Here is a 19,315-nt window from a genome sequence, read left to right on the forward strand (position 1 = left end):
AACGTATTTTACATAAGTCATTAATAGTGCTCTAAATAAGAATGTAGAAAATGCTAAATGATATTTCTTTCATTATTCTTTTCATTGTGTAATTTATGGTATTAGACCTGTATTAATGTCATTTCTTTCTTCAACTATTATATATATATATATATATTTATATATTGCTATGTACTAGCTTATCTTTTGTAACAGAATATACAATATAATTCAATCATGGTATCAGAGCCACCGTCCTCTCTACATCGATGACATCTCAAATATAAATCACTTTTATATATTTATATTTAATAACTCATACGCGAAAATTAGTCCAAAAATAAATAAAATTGTAAGTATTTTAAACATGAAACATTTCTTAATTTAAAATAATATTATTTTATTAATAAATTTATAAATTAATCGATTACCAATAAATTTTTAATCTCTTTTCAAAATAACAATTTTTTTTAGTTCCAAAAATATTAATATAAGAATGTAATTGGATATGTAAAGTTTTTTTGGGACTTGTTAGACTATTTGGGGCACTCTGAAAAGTAATGATATTTAGTGCCAACTATATTTTTTACACAAAAATGATTACAATAGTACGACCTAAAAGAGTGTAATTTCACGACGAATAAGTGAAAATCGTTTCATTTTCAAGCTATAATTTTATTTTATTTCTTATCTTTTAATAGAGGATATGTGCACTTAAAATATATATTTACACTACAAAAAAAAGGTTCTATACCGAGAACACTATACCGACAACATGTCCTCGGTATAGACATTTCATATGCGCGGGACATTTTCGCGGTTTTGAATAGGTTTAGTTGCTATACCGAGAATCTATACCGAGAACATGTTCTCGGTAGAGGGTTTATAAATATACCCCACAGCCGCAAAGCCCCTTCTCCTTCCTCTCTGGTTTCTCTCGGTTTTCTCCGAGCCGTCCGCCTCCCTCCGCCATTTTCCTCCGTTTTCCTCCCAAAAAGCTCGGTTTTAAGCCTCAAAATTGCCAAGGGTGAAGGGATTTCTGTGTATTTGTTGAAGGTATGGTTTATTTATTCATTTTATATATATATATATTTATGAAATTGTATAATGATATTTTGTAGTTTTTGTTTGAAGGTTGGGTATTCGGTTTTTGTTGGACTAAAGAGATTGCTAGCAAGATATTGAAGGCATTGGTAAGTTTTTTTTAATTTTTCTGTATTTTTTTTTATTTTTTTTCAATTTTTGAATAATTTATGTTTTTTATATAAATAATATAATATTAATTTTAATAAAAATCTGAAATTATTATATTAGATAGAATGTATTTATTTTTAGGTTTTCAAAATAAGTATTAGTAAAAATGATATTAGGAATTAGAAAATTGTTATATCAGTAATTAGTATTTTTTTTTAAATAAATTCTATGTTGTTTTGGTGAATTTTATGTGTATTAAACATATTAGTAAATATATTAAATATTTGAGTGTTAATTTGAAAATTTTGGTGGTAATGTTAGTATGTTGTTGTTGTCAATTTTAATTTTTTTTGGTTATGTTAGTAGTAAAAATTCAAATTTTATGAATATTGATGATTAATTTGTTGTTGTTAATTTTTAGTAGAATTTTAATATTTTGGTTAGAAAATTGAATAATTAATAAAATTTAGACTAATAATTATAAATTATATAGTCGTTTAAAATGTATTTGTAATGCTCTCTGCATGATCTGGGTCTGGATATTTTTTATGTCTTATTTGCAGGATTTTAAATTTTGGGATAGATGAAAATATAGTCATTATGCTGCCGAATTTTTCTATAGAATTGTAAAATTTAGAGATATTGTGAATATTAGTAGAAGTACTCAATAAAATTTCTAATTTAATAAATAGTGAATTGATAAGTAAAATAATATATTTTAAAATTAAGATTAAAAAAAATTAACATTAACATTATGCAACTAAATTTTAATAAAAATAAACATTAATTAAATAATTTAAGTAATAATTAAATCCTAAAGTAAATAAATAAATTTTAAACAAATCTTAGAAATTTTGTTTAAATTAATAAAACTATTCAATAAAGCATAAGTAAAATATGTAATTTAATAAATACTAAATTAATATGTAAAAAAATAATATTTGTTAGTTCTGATTAAATAAAATTAACAAATATATTATTAGAAAACCATTATTAAAATTAAAAAAATTAAATTTAATATTTGTTAGTTTTAATCATTATTAAAATTAAAATTAAAAAAATATGTTTTTAATAATATTTGTTAGTTGTTTTTAATTTTTCTGTATTTTTTTTTTAATTTTTTTCAATTTTTGAGTAATTTATGTTTTTTTTATATAAATAATATATTTTAAAATTAAGATTAAAAAAAATTAACATTAACATTATGCAACTAAATTTTAATAAAAATAAACATTAATTAAATAATTTAAGTAATAATTAAATCCTAAAGTAAATAAATAAATTTTAAACAAATCTTAGAAATTTTGTTTTAATTAATAAAACAATTCAATAAAGCATAAGTAAAATATGTAATTTAATAAATACCAAATTAATATGTCAAATTTAAATAATTTTAATAATATTTACATTGAAATATATTATAGTTAGATATCATAAAACAACATAATTAACTTCAAAGAGCATAAGACATTAAAAAAAAACATATTTAATTTTATTTGTTTTTTTCTTTGGTAATAAGAAATTATTACCAAAGATATAATAGTGTTATTATCACCTAGTGATAATATTATATTTTTTTAGTGTTCATCACAAGAAGCCTTAGACCCGTTTAGAGAGGGTGAGCATTGAAGACTCTTACATTTGCCTCTCTCTGAATTAGGACACACACGTGGATTAATTTGACCGTCAGATATCCCAGCTGATTGTGAACGAGGTAATACTTTACACATTGATATACTCCTTAAAATTTAACAATTAATCCATATTAATTTTAAAATATTGAATTTGCATACAATAGCGCCTCCAAATAAACGTGGACGCCATAAAGGATTGAACACGCGGGAAAAGAGGGAACAGTTGGGGCATCCTCTCCCTCTCGAGTGGGATGTGCGGGGGAGAACATATAAAGAGATCGGAGAGTACAGCTCAAATTTCTCAAGAGAGCTCGGATTACTTGTTCGACAGTACCAAATGCCTCGAAAGAAAGAATACTTGCACATTTGGAAGTAAGTAGTTTATGTATTTTCCGACGCCCAGAAATTATGGTATTAATTTCTTGCTAAAATTAACTATCTTAATTAAATATATTACTAACGATAACTTTTTGCAGAAACGTTCTGTGGTCAACAAGGAAAATAGAAGGAAACTGAAAGAGCTTAGCTATGGAGGTTCTCAGTCAATCCAAGCCCTACGCTATAAAAAGGTTAGTTAATTAATTATTTTTTAGTTTATTTTTCTTATTTACGTTTAATTATTAATTTTATAAAAATATATGTACGTGACAGCGCAATTTAGAGACTGGGCAACTTGAGTCCATCCCGGATAGCTAGATGGATACTCACCATAAATCAGGCACAGGGTGGGTGACAGAGACAGCCAAAAATACTTGGGTACGTTAAGTTTTTTTAAACATTTTTCAAATTTTTAATTGTTTCAAAATTTTAATTACATTATACATTGTATCACAGGAGGAATTGCGTGCATACCGCGACACACAGCAGACACAGGCAACTGATACTGAGAGTTCCACACCAGTTTCGAGTGCGCCTGAAGATGAAGACATATCTTTGGTACAAACTGTCTTCGGAAAACGACGGGGCCACCAGAAAGGATATGGACGTATCCTTAACATAAGGGGCCGAACTCCATTTGATTTTCGTCCTTCACAAACTAGAGATGAAGAGTTGTCTGAGATGAGAGAGCGTCTTCGACAGTTAGAGGAGCATGTCCGGACTCATTGTATCACCCCGGGATCTCAATGTGCCCCACCACCACCCGATGATCCCGATGTTGGAGCACCGACTCAGTAGGACTTATGTATGAATTTTATTACAATTGACTATTACATTATCATGTTTAAGACAATTCTTTATTTTGATTCAGCGAACATGCTCTTATGTTTTTATTTATATGTTTAATATAAGTGTTTTAAGTTTATTCTATTTTTTTATATTTAATTCAAAATAAATAAATAAATAAATAAGGGAATAACAAATATAAAAAAAAAAAATTGGGGAAAAGTCTATACCGAGGACATTGTCCTCGGTATATACCACTAAGATGTCGGTATATACCAATACGATGACAAATTGGGGATGGTTGTACCGAGGACTTTTGTCACTTTCTACCGAGGACAATGTCCTCGGTAAAACCTATACCGAGAACATTTTTAATGTCGTCGGTAGAAGTTTTGTTTTACCGACGCGGATGTACCGATAACTTTCTACCGACGACATTGTCTCGGTAGAGGTTATACCGAGGACATTTGGGCTTATACCGAGGACATTTGTTCTCGGTATAGGCCCTGATTTTTGTAGTGTTAAACATTACATATAGTGACATAATAATTTAGTTTAGTTTGTCACATTTATCAAAGAGTAATAATATGTGCACACAAAATATGCACTCAAATATTACACATAATGAGTTACTGCTTTTTAAAATAGAGAGTCTTAATTCTAATAAATGTGATTGGTTAGACTAAACTGTCACATCACTGTGTATAATATTTGATTATATATTTTAGATACACGTTTCATTACTCTTTATCAAAATTGAAATTCACTGTTTGCATATTTAAGTTGCACTCTAACGAAGCTTCCTGGTCGTGGCCATTTTCTCATCTAGTTAAATCAATTAAAGAACTATTGAATTCAATAATTACGTACGTCCCAATATGGCAATAATATGTTATTAAGAAACTAACAATAAATGTGGCTACTAAAGCATTGTCAGTCTTGAAGTATTCAAACACTTAAAACCATGGTCATAAAAAGAAGCACTTACATTTGTTTCAGACTACTCACAAGAATCCAAAATCTATGTAGACGCATTAATTAAAAGCCAAAAAAGTGGACTGATTTTGTAAATTTTTGTCTCTCCCTTGCTGAACAAAAAAAATGTGATTATATTGCAATCAAAAAGCTTATGAACCACTTGAAAAAAATCGCAATAAATTGATTTTGGAAGTTACCATTAATGGCAATTCATCTTTTTAGGTATCTTGGATATAAATTATTAGATTAATGAGTTTCATATTTTAGTTCACAAAAATTAAAATATGGGATGGATTTGAGATGACTTCATATTTTTGTGTATTTTACATGTGTTAAATATGATTGAGTAAATAAACCTTTTTTTTTTTAAGATCTTTTAACATGTTCAGCTTTTAGCATGTTGGTCATTACGTTTGACCGACATTATTTATAAGTAATCCAATTCTATAGTACGTAGTAATTCTTTCATATACGACATTTTGATTTTAAAAGAACTATTTAGAGTTCGGTATTATTACGATATTGTGCCAAATTTTTGTAAGGATGATGATTTTATTTGGCGTATATTGTTTTTTTTTCTTTTTCTCGTGACCATCTTTATGGTTTAATAAACAAATATATATATATATATATATATATATATTTATATCAAATCTCATTGTGATCAACAATTTTTACCTAGAGAAAAATCAAGTAATGTGGCTACAAGAACATTTCATAATAACATCACAAAAAATTACAAGCCACATGTTCTTTATAGAAATGATGTTCCAATTATTAGAGCAGAAAATGTTGAACATGCTTTTCGGCATTACACGAGTCAGAATGCTTCAGCACGACACTACACGACACGAAAAATATGAGTCTGAACTAAGCACGACAGGTCATCTTAAGTTACGCTATTTGTTGTTGCTATTCTTGGTTCATTTGTTGGAATTCCTCCTCCCTAATGCTTAATTCTGCCCTAAGACGCGTATTCTCAATTTCTAAGTTTATTCGGGCAGCATCAGTTGCTGGTTCTTCTGCTACATTCGGGGTATATTGTGCTTCAGGCAGTCCTGGGGCTGCTGGTATGTCAAGGAACTCTTCGTGTATGGGAGCGGCGACTTCTCCTCTACCTCGCCCTCGTCCTCTTCCTCGGCTTTGACCTCGACCATTAAGTCTCATTGATCTTCTAGGTCCCTGGTCCATAGTTCTTTGTGTTTCCCCAAAAGAGAAAATTGCAAAAACTAAAACAGACAACACAAGCATAAATGATAACTTAGTCTATTATACTACTATCTATTACGTTTATCTATAAACTAAAAAATATCCAAATACAATTAAGTCTAACTTGGGTAAATGGGCTTAACAATTGAATTTTCCATGGAGAAGAGTTGGGTTCAGTATGTCGTATCCACTACTCAGGCCCCAAAACTTCCACTTGAACCTAAAAGACAGGAATTTAAACTCTTGTTTAGTAACTGTTATTCATTTTAATTAGGTCCAATTTAATAATGCAAAGAAAATGAGCCTTCACAAATGGGCTAACCCATAAGAAATGAATTTAAACTTTACACTTTCAATTAAAATTCAAAATATCTTAATATTTACTATTATACCCAGATTTCAAGCCATAGCAAATATGACCTCGAAAGCTGAGTTCGCATTAAATGGTCTCGTGAGGGTTAGGGTATGCTCTACGATTGTAAATCGGAGCCTGCAAAGTATGATACAGACCTCGAATGTACTGACCTCGAAATGAACTCGATCTCGAAAGATAGCTCTGAGAGCCCCTCATCTTCAGGAACAACTTCGGAGCAGGGGCCTCGAGCTCGATATGCTATCTCGAAAGCGATGTTAGCTCGGGAAATGTCAGTGGCTCGCACAATGACATGAAACCTTAGATGCTGAAGCCTTGGAGATACGCTATGATCATTTTGAATATCTACAAGTATTGTAGATATAAGATGTAATCCTCATTTATTGATGTAAATCCCCAAGAATCGTGGGATATTGTTTAGTCAGTTGTGCGTTTCCTGATCTTTGGGAAACGTTTCCTTGTATATCTGATTATTGGCATTTAAGGCCATTTATTTTTATTCACAAAAGAGTAACTACCCAAAATATGTGGGATAGTATTCTGCATCCTTCTCTATAAATAGAGAAGTCATGCACCATTGTAAAAGACCGAATTTCGGATCCTTGAGAGAAAACTCTGGAGAATTCATACTAAAGAATTGTTCAGAGATAATCTTGAGATTAATAACAGTGACTCGTGGACTAGGCAGATTTAACTGCTGAACCACGTAAAAACCGTGTGTTTGATTCGTTTGCTTGTGTTAGCTATTGTCTTTAATTGTTTACGTGCTCTCTTCTTTTATCTGCTGACGAAAAACGGCGTCAACATTTACTAAATAATATCATTCAAATAATAAAATAAAAGAAATAACAAACTTTTTTTAAATATAAAAATTTATTTACAAACTAGTAGAGTTCTAAAAAAAAAATAAACGAATGATCATGCACTTATTTTTTTCTAATCTTCCACATCGGACCCTCTTCTGACATGTCATGAGTGAAGTCTTCATAATCATCTTGGGTGTAGATAAATCTTGAAGTGAAAGGAACTTTACTAAGAAATCATTCCCTAAGATTATTTTCTAATTGGTGTATTCTTTCACCTATCTCCCCATTTGGTAAATTGATATCTCCAATAATTCTAAAATTTCATGAGAACCTATCCATAAATATTTCATAGTTATCCTTAATTGGTACACTTTCGTCAAGTAAAACCTTGCTCCATACAATTTAAAATAAAGACTATATGACAAAGCTTGAATATTGTAATGCTCGGATTCCCTAATGCGGTTTAATGGCTGGTTTAGTAGGCCGGGAGGGCCATAACTGTTTAATTATGTCATTAAATGAATATATGCATGTTTATGTGAATTATATTATAAAATGATGTTAAAAGCATGCATGTGGGTCCACATTTCGTTACAGGGGTGTTTTGGTAATTTGGCCCATTGCGGGTGTAATTGTATATTTGTATGCATTTCGGTGATCTATTGTTGAGACCACATTATAATGTGGGTTTGTTCGAGCTATTCGGCATGAGACGATCTTGGAATATTAATTAGCGGTCTAGTCATAACAGGTTTAAGTTCGGGGCTCGGGGTGAGTCTCGGGGTGATTTTAATGATTAGAGCGTTGCTGGGAATTAAATGGTAATGGGATATGAATTATTAGTGTTTGAGTATTTTGAGAATAGCGGGAATTGGAGAGCGTTAATTATGATTAACGAGATAGATGGGAAATACCAATTTTGCCCTTGGGAGCCTTTAGAAACCCTTAATTGACCTAAGGGTATTTTGGTCTTTTCACCCCTAGGATAGATATAAGCCGTTTATGGCTATAGAAAGAAGTAGAAAACAGAGTATCATTTGAAGCTTCTCCCGTACCTTTTCTCCTTCAGTTTTCTTTGTGATTTTTGAGCCATTCTTGAGGATTCAAGCTTGGGAAGTAAGCCTTAGGAGTTTGGGAGTGTTGTTCTGGGGGTAGCGCTATAGCGCCCATCATAGGGCGCTATAGTGCTACACAGGATGTTGCTGGGCGGTTTGGGGGTTCTGAGTATAGCGCTGGGGCACTAGGGAGCAGCGTTGTAGCGCTACTCTATTCCTCCAAAATCCTGTTTTGTGTGTTTTTAAGGGTTTTTGGCTCGAGGTTTCAATCCTTAAGGCCTGGGATCGAATCTACTCACTGTGTGGGCATGTTTCGAGGTCCCAAGAGTGTGGTTTAGGTCAAGACCCTTTCATTGTTAAATTTCATTAATGGAGGTTATAATTGATTATGATTAGGTAACCGTTAAGGAACCAAAAGGATGATCGTTCTCAGGAGGCGTTCCTGTTTTATTCTCGCTCGAACCTGAGGTAAGAAAACTACACCCTATGTATATGACATGCATGTTTGTTGATGAGGCATGTTGGTTGATAGCGAATGTTGTTTACTTGTGTATGGCACTGATTAGTCAGGGACGCACTGGTCGCGTATCACTGACCTAAGAGTTAGAGACGACATAAGCATCATGAATGCAGGGCCGAATGAAGATTAGATCTAATCGATATCACCGTTGAATGACTCTAAGGCATTAATGCAGGACCGACCCTAAGGTCGATGAATCCTATAAGTTCTTGGCTAGTCTAGGACTAGTTACTCAGAGTCAGGGCCTAAGGCCTAGGTGACTGCATGTCACATGGCTAGGGAACAATGTTCCATGGTTATGACTCTATGGTCATGAGGTAGGTTATGCTGGTGACTAGTCATCATGCACCTAACCTGTTTAAGCTAGTGAAAGGATCACTTATCTCTAAAGCCCCGGTGACCCTATCATCACATGGCTATTGGGAACGAAACCCACCTTAGTGACTTTTGCGACTGTCACTCCTCTATTTTGGACTGAAAGTCCTGAATGATTATTACGATCATTGTTGATATTATATTCATGCTATATTGTGTTTTCTTACTGGGCCTTGGCTCATGGGTGCTATGTGGTGCAGGTAAAGGAAAAGAAAAGCTCACCCAGCCTTGAGTGGAGAGCTTAGGTGGTGTTGTGTACATATGCGGCCGCTTGACCACCACGACCAAGGAGTTCCGAGAGGAACTAGGGGGTTTACCCTATTTTTGCTACCTAGGTCGGCGGGTTTGTAAATTTGAAACAGTAATGACCTTTTTGAGTTGTAAATAAATAGTAAATGTTTTTTATGGGCCCATGAACAGCTTTATGTATTTAATATAATATATCTTTTCTTTTTGATTGGTTTTCCACCTTAGCTTGTTAATAACACTAGAAGTAAGTTTTTAACCAAATGACTCGGGTAGCGAGTCAAATTTCTGGTTCACTGTAACTGTTCTGGGGTAACCAGGGCGTTAAAAATATACTCTGCCTTGTATTATATTTCTCTTTTTAAAAAATGAATAGTGCAAGTGTACAATATTTATACAGCCAGGAAGACTATTCTAGAATAAGAATATTCGAATATACAATTCAGAAATATGTTCTTCACAAGGATAGAAATGATGATTTTCCTTCCAATTATAATCATTATGAAAATCATATATATATACAAGATAAAATAGCTAAACGGTTTGATATAGAGTATTGTTGTCATTCCATGATTTTGCATTGCACCCACTACCATATTGCTTTGAGGTTGTATGGACAGTTGCATTCTCACACAATTGATTTTTCAGGCGACGCATGTTATCATGAGAGGACGTAGACCATTTTTTAAGGGTTTGCATTTGAAAGCGGAGTTGAAGAGACCGAGCCTTTGATTGGGTAGTGAACATAGACTCAAAACATATCCAAACTTGAGTTCTTCTTACCTGAGGGCAATCCTTCCTAAAATGACCTACCGCTCCACACAAGTAGCAGGCCTTTGCCCTACACTCTCCCAAATGACGCCTCTTGCATCTAGGGCATTAAGGACGAGGCTTCCAGGCTTCACTACCCCCTGGACGACCCATTGTAATACCACGAGGCCGCCTGTCAGGACCTAGAACTGGGAAGGTATCAGGAACCTTCCTCTTCTGATCACTAAGGCCTACACCCCTACCAGAACCCACAAATGGAGGACCTGTCCTCCTGAAATCCTTTCTGGCTGCACTGTCACGCCAGATCTTATTCTCTGCACTCTCAACTGTGAGTGCCTTCTTAACCACCTGTGCATAGGTAGTAACCTCAGCCACAGTGGTGATACGTACATCTCGGGCTAATTTGGGGTGTAGCCCCTGAAGGGATCTCTCTCTCCTGGTCCCATCAGTGGGCACCAGCTCCATGGAAAACTTTGCCAAACGGTCAAATTTTAAGGCATACTCAGTGACAGATAAACTTCCCTGAAGTAGCCTAATGAATTCCTCAGCTTTAGCTGCCCTGATGGCATCATTGTAGTATTTCCCATTGAACAAAGTCTGAAACTCTTCCCAACTCAGGGCATTTACATTCTTGGTCTGGGTAATCACCTCCCACCAAATCCGAAGATCCTCTCGAAACATATAAGTGGCACAGGCCACCCTCTCATTACCGGTTACCCTCATAAAGTCAAGGATAGTGGTAATGATGCTCATCCATTGCTCCGCCTTGGCAGGATCTGCACTGCCCTAAAAAACTGGAGGTTGTTGCTTCCTGAACCTTTCATAAGGAGGTTCTCATTTATTTCCTACCTCAGGCAGCTGCTTTGCTGCAGGCACCGACACAGGAGGTGCCTCTGATACACTAGCCACTGCAGGCACTTGCTGCTGTCTCAGGAGACGAAGCTCCTCTCCCTGTTTCAACACTATTGCTTGCAAGCCATTAAACAACTGCTGCCAGTTTGCAAGAGCTGGCTGTGGAATCTTAGACTGGTCATTCTCTTGACCCTGACTGGTATTATTATTCTGGCCCTGATCACTTTGGCCAGCTGAAGTATCTGTTTGCCCTGGATCATTTCTTATCTGTTATACCTTGCTGAAACATTGATCAATACGGCCAGTCAGGTAGTAATAACTAAACCTCTTGCCGCCTCACGGTCCATAAACAAGCAGACAAATATCATATTCCACAGTCATACAATTATTCAAGCAGATACATGTTTATAGCATTTAGCACTAAGCATGTATCACATAATAATTCATAAACAACAATACTAATGAGTATGTTCCAGCAATTTCAGTACTAATTAGCACACAGTTGCTGAGGATATAATATTTCAGGGCATAGGTTCAACATAGTGTCTCATGCACACAGGTAAAGCATATATACCACATTTAAGCAATTATGCATATAACTACATAAATAGTTACAAAACCATGAGTCGAGCTTGACTTCAGTGATGTGTGTACATGCCCAGCTAGTCTACAGGAACCTTAACCTTGGCACGCTCTGATACCAAGTTGTAATGCCCTGGTTAGCCCAGAACCGTTACGGTGAACGGTGAACCAGAAATTTGACCCGCTACCCGAGTCCCTTGGTTAAAAACGTGTTCTAAGTGTTATTAACAAGCTAAGGTGGAAAATTCAATAAAAAGGAAATTATGTGTTTTATTTAGTACATAAAAATGTTCATGGGCCCACAAAGACATTTACAAGTTATTTAACACTCAAAAAGGTCATTACTATTTCCAAATTACAAACCCGCTGACCTAAGCAGCAAAAATAGGGTAAACCCCCTAGTTTCTCTGAGAACTCCTTGGTCGTGGCGGTCAAGCGGCCGCATATGTACACATCACCACCTAAGCTCTCCACTCAAGGCTGGGTGAGCTTTTCTTTCCCTTTACCTGCACCACATAGCACCCATGAGCCAAAGCCCAGCAAGTAAACACAGTATTGTATACAAACATTATCAAAGGATTATAATTATAATCACACAGAGCTTATAGCCCTTTAGTAGATAAGTGAATATCACTTGAGGTTCTAGTAAACCATACTAGGTGACTGACAAGCAAGTCACTAATTTAAACAGAAGAGTGGCTGCTAGGTAAGCCACTAGCCTTAAACAGACAAGAGACTGATAGGTAGGTCTCTAACTTTAAATAGAAGAGTGGATGCTAGGTAAGCCACTAGCCAACGGAAGAGTGGCTGCTAGGTAAGCCACATAAGCGCTTATAGTATTCATCGAACTTAAGGTCGGTCCGGCATTAATGCTCTTTGAGTCATCCAATGCAGATATCGATTACATCCAATCTTTATTGGCTTGCGTTGAACACGCTAAGGCCATCCTGACTTATGAGTCAGCACCGTGTGACCAGTGCCCAGTACCACTACCAAACCTGACTAATGAGTCACAGCTTCACAGTTGATACTGACACCTTTGCCACTTCTGACTAATGAGTCAGTACCATGCATAAGTGAGCAAGATTCACTAAGCATTCCATGATCAATCCATGTACACATTTACACAATCAACATGCCTCAAGAACAGTCATGCATGTCACATACGGGGTGCAGTTTTCTTACCTCAGATTCGAGCTAGAATGAATAGAAGAACAACCATTGAGAACGATTTAGCTTTTAGTCCTTTAGCAGTCACCTAATCATAACGCATTATAGGATACCATCAATAAAATGATAATCAAAGGTTCCCAAACCAATATCTAGCCACCGAGACATCAATCCCCACTAATCCGGGTAGTGGGAGTGATCCCGAGGCCTAAAACCATGTTCCCGGGGCCAAAACACTCAAACAGGCTCAACCCTGCTCAAGGGCTGCGGCCCTGGCATCAAGGGTCGTGTCCCCCAGCCACCTATGAAACAAGGGCCGCGATGCCCATCATCAGGGGCCACGATGCCCAGCAGGCACAACTTCCCACCTGCTTCTTCAAGCAAGGGTCGCGGCTCTCCAAGAACAGGGTCGCGGCCCCCAACCCTGGGCCATTCCCAAACACGTTTTCAACTTCCCAAAGCCTCCAAAACCATACCTAAACATTCCCCAATCATCAAATCAAAGTTCCCAAGCTTCCCAATGCTCCAAAACAATCAAAACCCAAGGCTCAATCAAGCCAAAAACTCAACAATTCGAAAAGTCCAATTCAAAGCTTAGAAACACTAAAATCTCAAAACTTTAAACTTAGATTACCTTCGATTAGGTTGTTTTTCATCAAATCCTTCGGTCAAGAAGCTTCTAATCTTTCCTAGGATCGCTATGCCTCGATCCTCGCTTGATTCCGACTCCTAGAACTCAAGATTTCTTCGAAAATGCTTCGGATGGCAAAAATGAACTAACGAAGGAGAACGAGAGGTTTTCTAACATACGTTCTTGTTAAAGAATATATGTTATTGCTCAATGGAAATATGGAAAAACCAAAATACAACTTTATGCAAACATACAATGGACAAGATAATTGATTAAATAAATATTACAACTCAATTTCTCAAAATACAAGTAAATAGAAAGATGTAGAAAAAAAAAGATTACAAACTCAATACTATGATAATACAAGTAAATAAGAAGAACAAAAGAGTGAAAACACAAACAAACTCTCACACAACCAAAGTGTAGAGTTGTGGGGATCACCAACTTGAACAAGGTTCAAGACCTTTGTTCAAAAACTTATTTCCCCATATTCTATATGCACTAAGGGATCTCTCTAGGGAATAGCTCTCTGGAATTATCAAGCATTTTGGTGTATTTTCCAGCCAAGTGCTTTGTGGATGGACAATGGTGTGTCATACAAGTGAGCATTAGGCTCCTATTTATAGAGTTTGAGATACCCTTTGGATTTCAAATTCCACCGACCCCCATGGCTGTTACCAATGTTTAATTGGATTAATATGGAATTAAAATTGAGATTTGGGAAATATTTGGGTTTTTAGAACCGTTCAACACATTTGGAAAAAACTGAAAATTTGGCCTGAAATGCACCCGTGGCCGCGGCCACTGCTCTCTGTCCCCCAAGCCGCAGCCACAGCCCATTTTCAGCACTTGAAAATGTGCTATTTTTCCAAACGGTTCCAAACCCTCCCAAATGATTTTGTAACTCCAAAAACACATTATTGGGGTTTAAATCATATCTCCAACATCCATATTTCATAATGGCTTTATGAAATCCAATCTCAAATGTGTAACATATAATATACACATTATTGGGTAATATTTGGGAGTTACAAATTTGTAACTGATTTTGTAACTCCAAAATATGTCACATTTGGGCACACACATGTGTCCAATTTTGTGACTCTCAATAATATGTTACAAGGTGTGACAAATTACATTTTGTCACATTATTTAATCTAATGTTATATTATGTGAAATAATATAACATTCCCCTACTAGATTAAATAATAACTTTTTATAACACTTATTTAATCAATCAAACATTATATAAAAATATAATATTCCCCCACTTAATTAAATAATCACTTTCTATAGAAACATTTGCATTGGTGCATAAAGTAAAATGTCTTTCGACTTGAATTTTACCTTAGTGTAATTATCACAAAGTTTGTTGAAATTTTGGTTGTCGAAGCATTGAATCACTATCCCTTGATAACAAACCGGTGATAACACACACACATTTGCTATGTTCACTTGAGACCTCAATGTCTCGCTTTTGCACCGTTAATGGCCATGTGCACATTCCATTCATAGACTTTTCTTGAGAATGACTCCTAATTCTCATGAGGGGCGGCACCACCCCTAGGTCTATATAGGTAGAACTCTTACAGTATTTTGTTACCCTAAAATACTTGTCTTTTCAAGACTGAGTTCTATTAAAAAACCTTCGGTTTTAACCCTCATTTTGGTAACACACTAGTACTCATATCTCAGATGGGACAAAATTTGAGTACTACTATCTATTCACTTGATTGACTTGTTATTACCTATTGAACCTAATACTAGATTGGTTACTAGTATTAAGATAGGTTACCATCAACCGTGAATCTCTTTAGGGAGTCTAAGTCCCACCCCTTGAAATGTAGAAATGATTCCATTTGAATCATTTCTTTTCTCATGTATGCATACTTAGACACTCTCATTATTTTATTCAAACTTTGTTGCTAGCCATAATTTGATTAAAATAGTTACCCCTTTAAAATAGTGATTTTGACCATAGTCAACACCCCCACTATTTTATAGTTTAATATCCAAGATAAACATTTGAATATTAATTCTAGAAACCTCTTTGTTTCTAAAATTCTCCTTTATGTTTTAAATTGATTCCTTCTTGAATCAAAATATTACAAAACAACAACTTTAGACACCAAGCATGTCTAGATTTGTTCATTCTATACACATATAGCCAATGTGATTTAGAATGTGGAATTCCAAATCACCTATTTTATAGAATGACCAAATTAATCAATTAATTAAAAAAAATATATTGATTAACTTTAGAGTATCACCCCCACATTTCTCACATAGTGACAATAAAGTATCACTTTAAAATAGAAATCTCTTCATTTCTAATAAGTCATTTATCCTCCAAGATAAATCTAGACCTATGATTTTCAAAGTTCATCATGAATCCCTAAGCTTCATGATAAACACTAAATAGATCAAGATAAAAAACCTCAATGTTTATCTTGATTCATTTACTTGCTAAAACAAGGCACACTTATTTGAAAGTAACTTTCACTTTGTTGCTTTCTTTTATATATTTCACAAAATAAAATGTGAACACAAGTGTAATTTGAGAATTTCTCAAACAAATAATCACATTATGAAATAATAGGTCTACACATTTACCTATTATTTTAACAAGTTCATTTTGAAACTTTGTTAATGTCTCACACCAATGTCTCATAGCAAAATAAAGAGTCATCATAGAATAATACTTTAATTTTATTGATAGCTTTCAAGAGTACAAGCTTTATTACAAAATAACAATTTTCCCAATAAGGCACATAAACATGGTAATCATGCTAGGATCTCTTCTTCCTTTTCTATAGCATTTACCTCATTCTCATGTGGGTCCTTTTAGTACCTACACACTCTAGCATAGTGCCCGGGTTTTCCACAAACAGAACAATGACCTCTCACGTCTTTGAATTGTCCAGGATCTTTCTTTGGACCTAAAGGGTTCCCACTACCCCTTTTGTTGTTGTTGTTGCCCTTTGGTTGCTTGTGTGAAAGGCTCATCTTTAGACTCATTCACACCCTTGTCTCTTATTCTCGATTCCTCTTCAATTCTAATGTGTTTTTGGATCTCTTCCAAAGTGTAATCCTCATTCTTATGGAGGATTCTTTTCCTATAGCTCCTCTAAGTTGGTGGTAATTTTGCCACTATTGCACCAACTTGGAAGGCCTCGGGAAGCTCAATCTTGAGAACTTTCAACTTGTTCACAATCACTTGTATCTCATGAATTTGAGGTAAAAGAGTTTTCCCATCAATGAAAGAAAATTCAAAATATTGAGAAATTAAGAATTTTCTTGTACCTTCTTCCTCAGCCTTGTACTTACTCTCCAAGGCATCCCAAATCTCCTTCGCGGATTTGGTATTGGTATAGAGATCATATAGCCTATCGGATAGGGCATTAAGGATATGACCCCTACAAAGAAGGTTGTCCTCTTATCTTTTCCTTCTTTTCTCCACCTCTTCGGGAGTGTCTTTGTCGGATGGCTCGGCTAGAGGTGCCAAGGATGACTCAAGGATGTAGGCTATCTTGAGTGTTGTCAAAAAGAATTTCACCTTGTCTTGCCACCTAGTGAAATTGGGTCCATCAAACCTATCCAACCTCACTAAGTCTTGGTTCATGATCTTTATGGTCTCTCCTTCCATTGAAACAAAAAGGAATAAGCTTTTGATTGTTAAAGAATATATGTTATTGCTCAATGGAAATATGGAAAAACCAAAATACAACTCTATGCAAACATACAATGGACAAGATAATTGATTAAATAAATATTACAACTCAATTTCTCAAAATACAAGTAAATAGAAAGATGTAGAAAAAAAAAAAAGATTACAAACTCAATACTATAATAATACAAGTAAATAAGAAGAACAAAAGAGTGAAAACACAAACAAACTCTCACACAACCAAAGTATAGAGTTGTGGGGATCACCAACTTGAACAAGGTTCAAGACCTTTGTTCAAAAACTTATTTCCCCCTATTCTATAAGCACTAAGGGATCTCTCTAGGGAATAGCTCTCTGGAATTATCAAGCCTTTTGGTGTATTTTCCAGCCAAGTGCTTTGTGGATGGACAATGGTGTGTCATACAAGTGAGCATTAGGCTCCTATTTATAGAGTTTGAGATACCCTTTGGATTTCAAATTCCACCAACCCCCATGGCTGTTACCAATGTTTAATTGGATTAATATAGAATTAAAATTGAGATTTGGGAGTTATTTGGGATTTTAGAACCGTTCAACACATTTGGAAAAAACTGAAAATTTGCCCTGAAATGCACCTGTGGCCGCGGCTAGGGACATCAGTGGCCGCGACCACTGCTCTTTGTCCCCCAGGCCACGGCCACCATCATTCAGTGGCCGCGACCACAACCCATTTTCAGCACTTGAAAATGTGCTGTTTTTCCAAATGGTTCCAAACCCTCCCAAATGATTTTGTAACTCCCAAAACACATTATTGGGGTTTAAATCATATCTCCAACAACCATATTTCATAATGGCTTTATGAAATCCGATCTCAAATGTGTAACATATAATATACACATTATTGGGTAATATTTGGGAGTTACAAATTTGTAACTGATTTTGTAACTCCAAAATATGTCACATTTGGGCACACACATGTGTCCAATTTTGTGACTCTCAATAATATGTTACAAGGTGTGACAAATCACATGTGTGTGACAAATCACATTTTGTCACAATATTTAATATAATATTATATGTGAAATAATATAACAGTTCTATCTGACAAGCTACTTCAAGCTTAAGTAACCTCAAATAAAACCTAGTGCTCGGGGTCCCAAAAACACTCCCGGGGGTATTATAGTCAAAACTTCCAGAATTTCACCATGATCTCAATAACTCCCAATTTATCATCAAATAAACATTCTTACTACCCGATAATTGATCCCGTTATGACAAAACCGCTAATCCACTAAATAGGATCGTCTCATGTCGAATAGCTTGAATATATCTCCATAATAATGGAATCTTATTCACAAATCACATTATGCACAAAAACACACAAATTTATCCTCAATGGGCCAAATTATCAAAACATCGTAATATTTCAAATGTAGACTCACATGCATGCATATAACATCATATTATAATATAATTCACATAAACATGCATATATTCATTTAATGGCGTAATTAAACAGTTATGACCCTCCCGGCCTACTAAATCGCCACTAAACCACATCGGAGAATTCGGGGCATTACACTCGCTAACCAAGTCATTTGGCCATAATCATGTAACTAAGTGTAATTAACAGTTTAGGGTTAAAAATTTTGGTTAAAGATACAACGTTTCACTAAAACGTTTACTGTATACATTGGGATCCCAAAATATATTTTAAAGGTTAATTATAATAAAATATTTACAACCAACCGAACTAAGCGGCAAAATAGGGTTTAACCATAGTTCCTCTTTAAACCCTCAGCCTTGGTGGTCGAGCAGCTGCATATGTACACATCGTCACCTAAGCTCTCCAACTCAAGGATGGTCCAACTTTCTTTTGCCTTTACCTACACTACATTGCACCTGTGAGCCGAAGCTTAGCAAGAAAACTCAATATGCTCATGAACAAGTAATAACATGTCACTAAATCATAATAGTCATGCCTAGAAATAATAGCCATATTCATGTATGCAAGCAAGTCCAAATAAATGATCATGGGCCCTACCCCCTGTATAAATGACTATCAAGTCAATATGGGAATAGATGGATAATGTGTCCATCTTTTAATAGGTGACTAATGAGTCACACACT

At 35.0% G+C, this 19,315-nt stretch overlaps 1 long non-coding RNA gene across 1 annotated transcript; it reads left to right on the forward strand.

Moving 5' to 3' along the window:
* Positions 1 to 741: 741 nt before the first annotated feature.
* On the forward strand, positions 742 to 4,051 carry LOC133816811 (uncharacterized). The gene is made up of 7 exons (XR_009885474.1): positions 742 to 1,035; positions 1,114 to 1,172; positions 2,834 to 2,887; positions 2,972 to 3,179; positions 3,284 to 3,376; positions 3,459 to 3,563; positions 3,642 to 4,051. It is a non-coding gene; the product is annotated as an uncharacterized LOC133816811 (long non-coding RNA).
* Positions 4,052 to 19,315: the final 15,264 nt, after the last annotated feature.

This window comes from Humulus lupulus, chromosome 2 (genome assembly GCF_963169125.1).
Source record: "Humulus lupulus chromosome 2, drHumLupu1.1, whole genome shotgun sequence".
Classification (NCBI taxonomy): domain Eukaryota; kingdom Viridiplantae; phylum Streptophyta; class Magnoliopsida; order Rosales; family Cannabaceae; genus Humulus; species Humulus lupulus.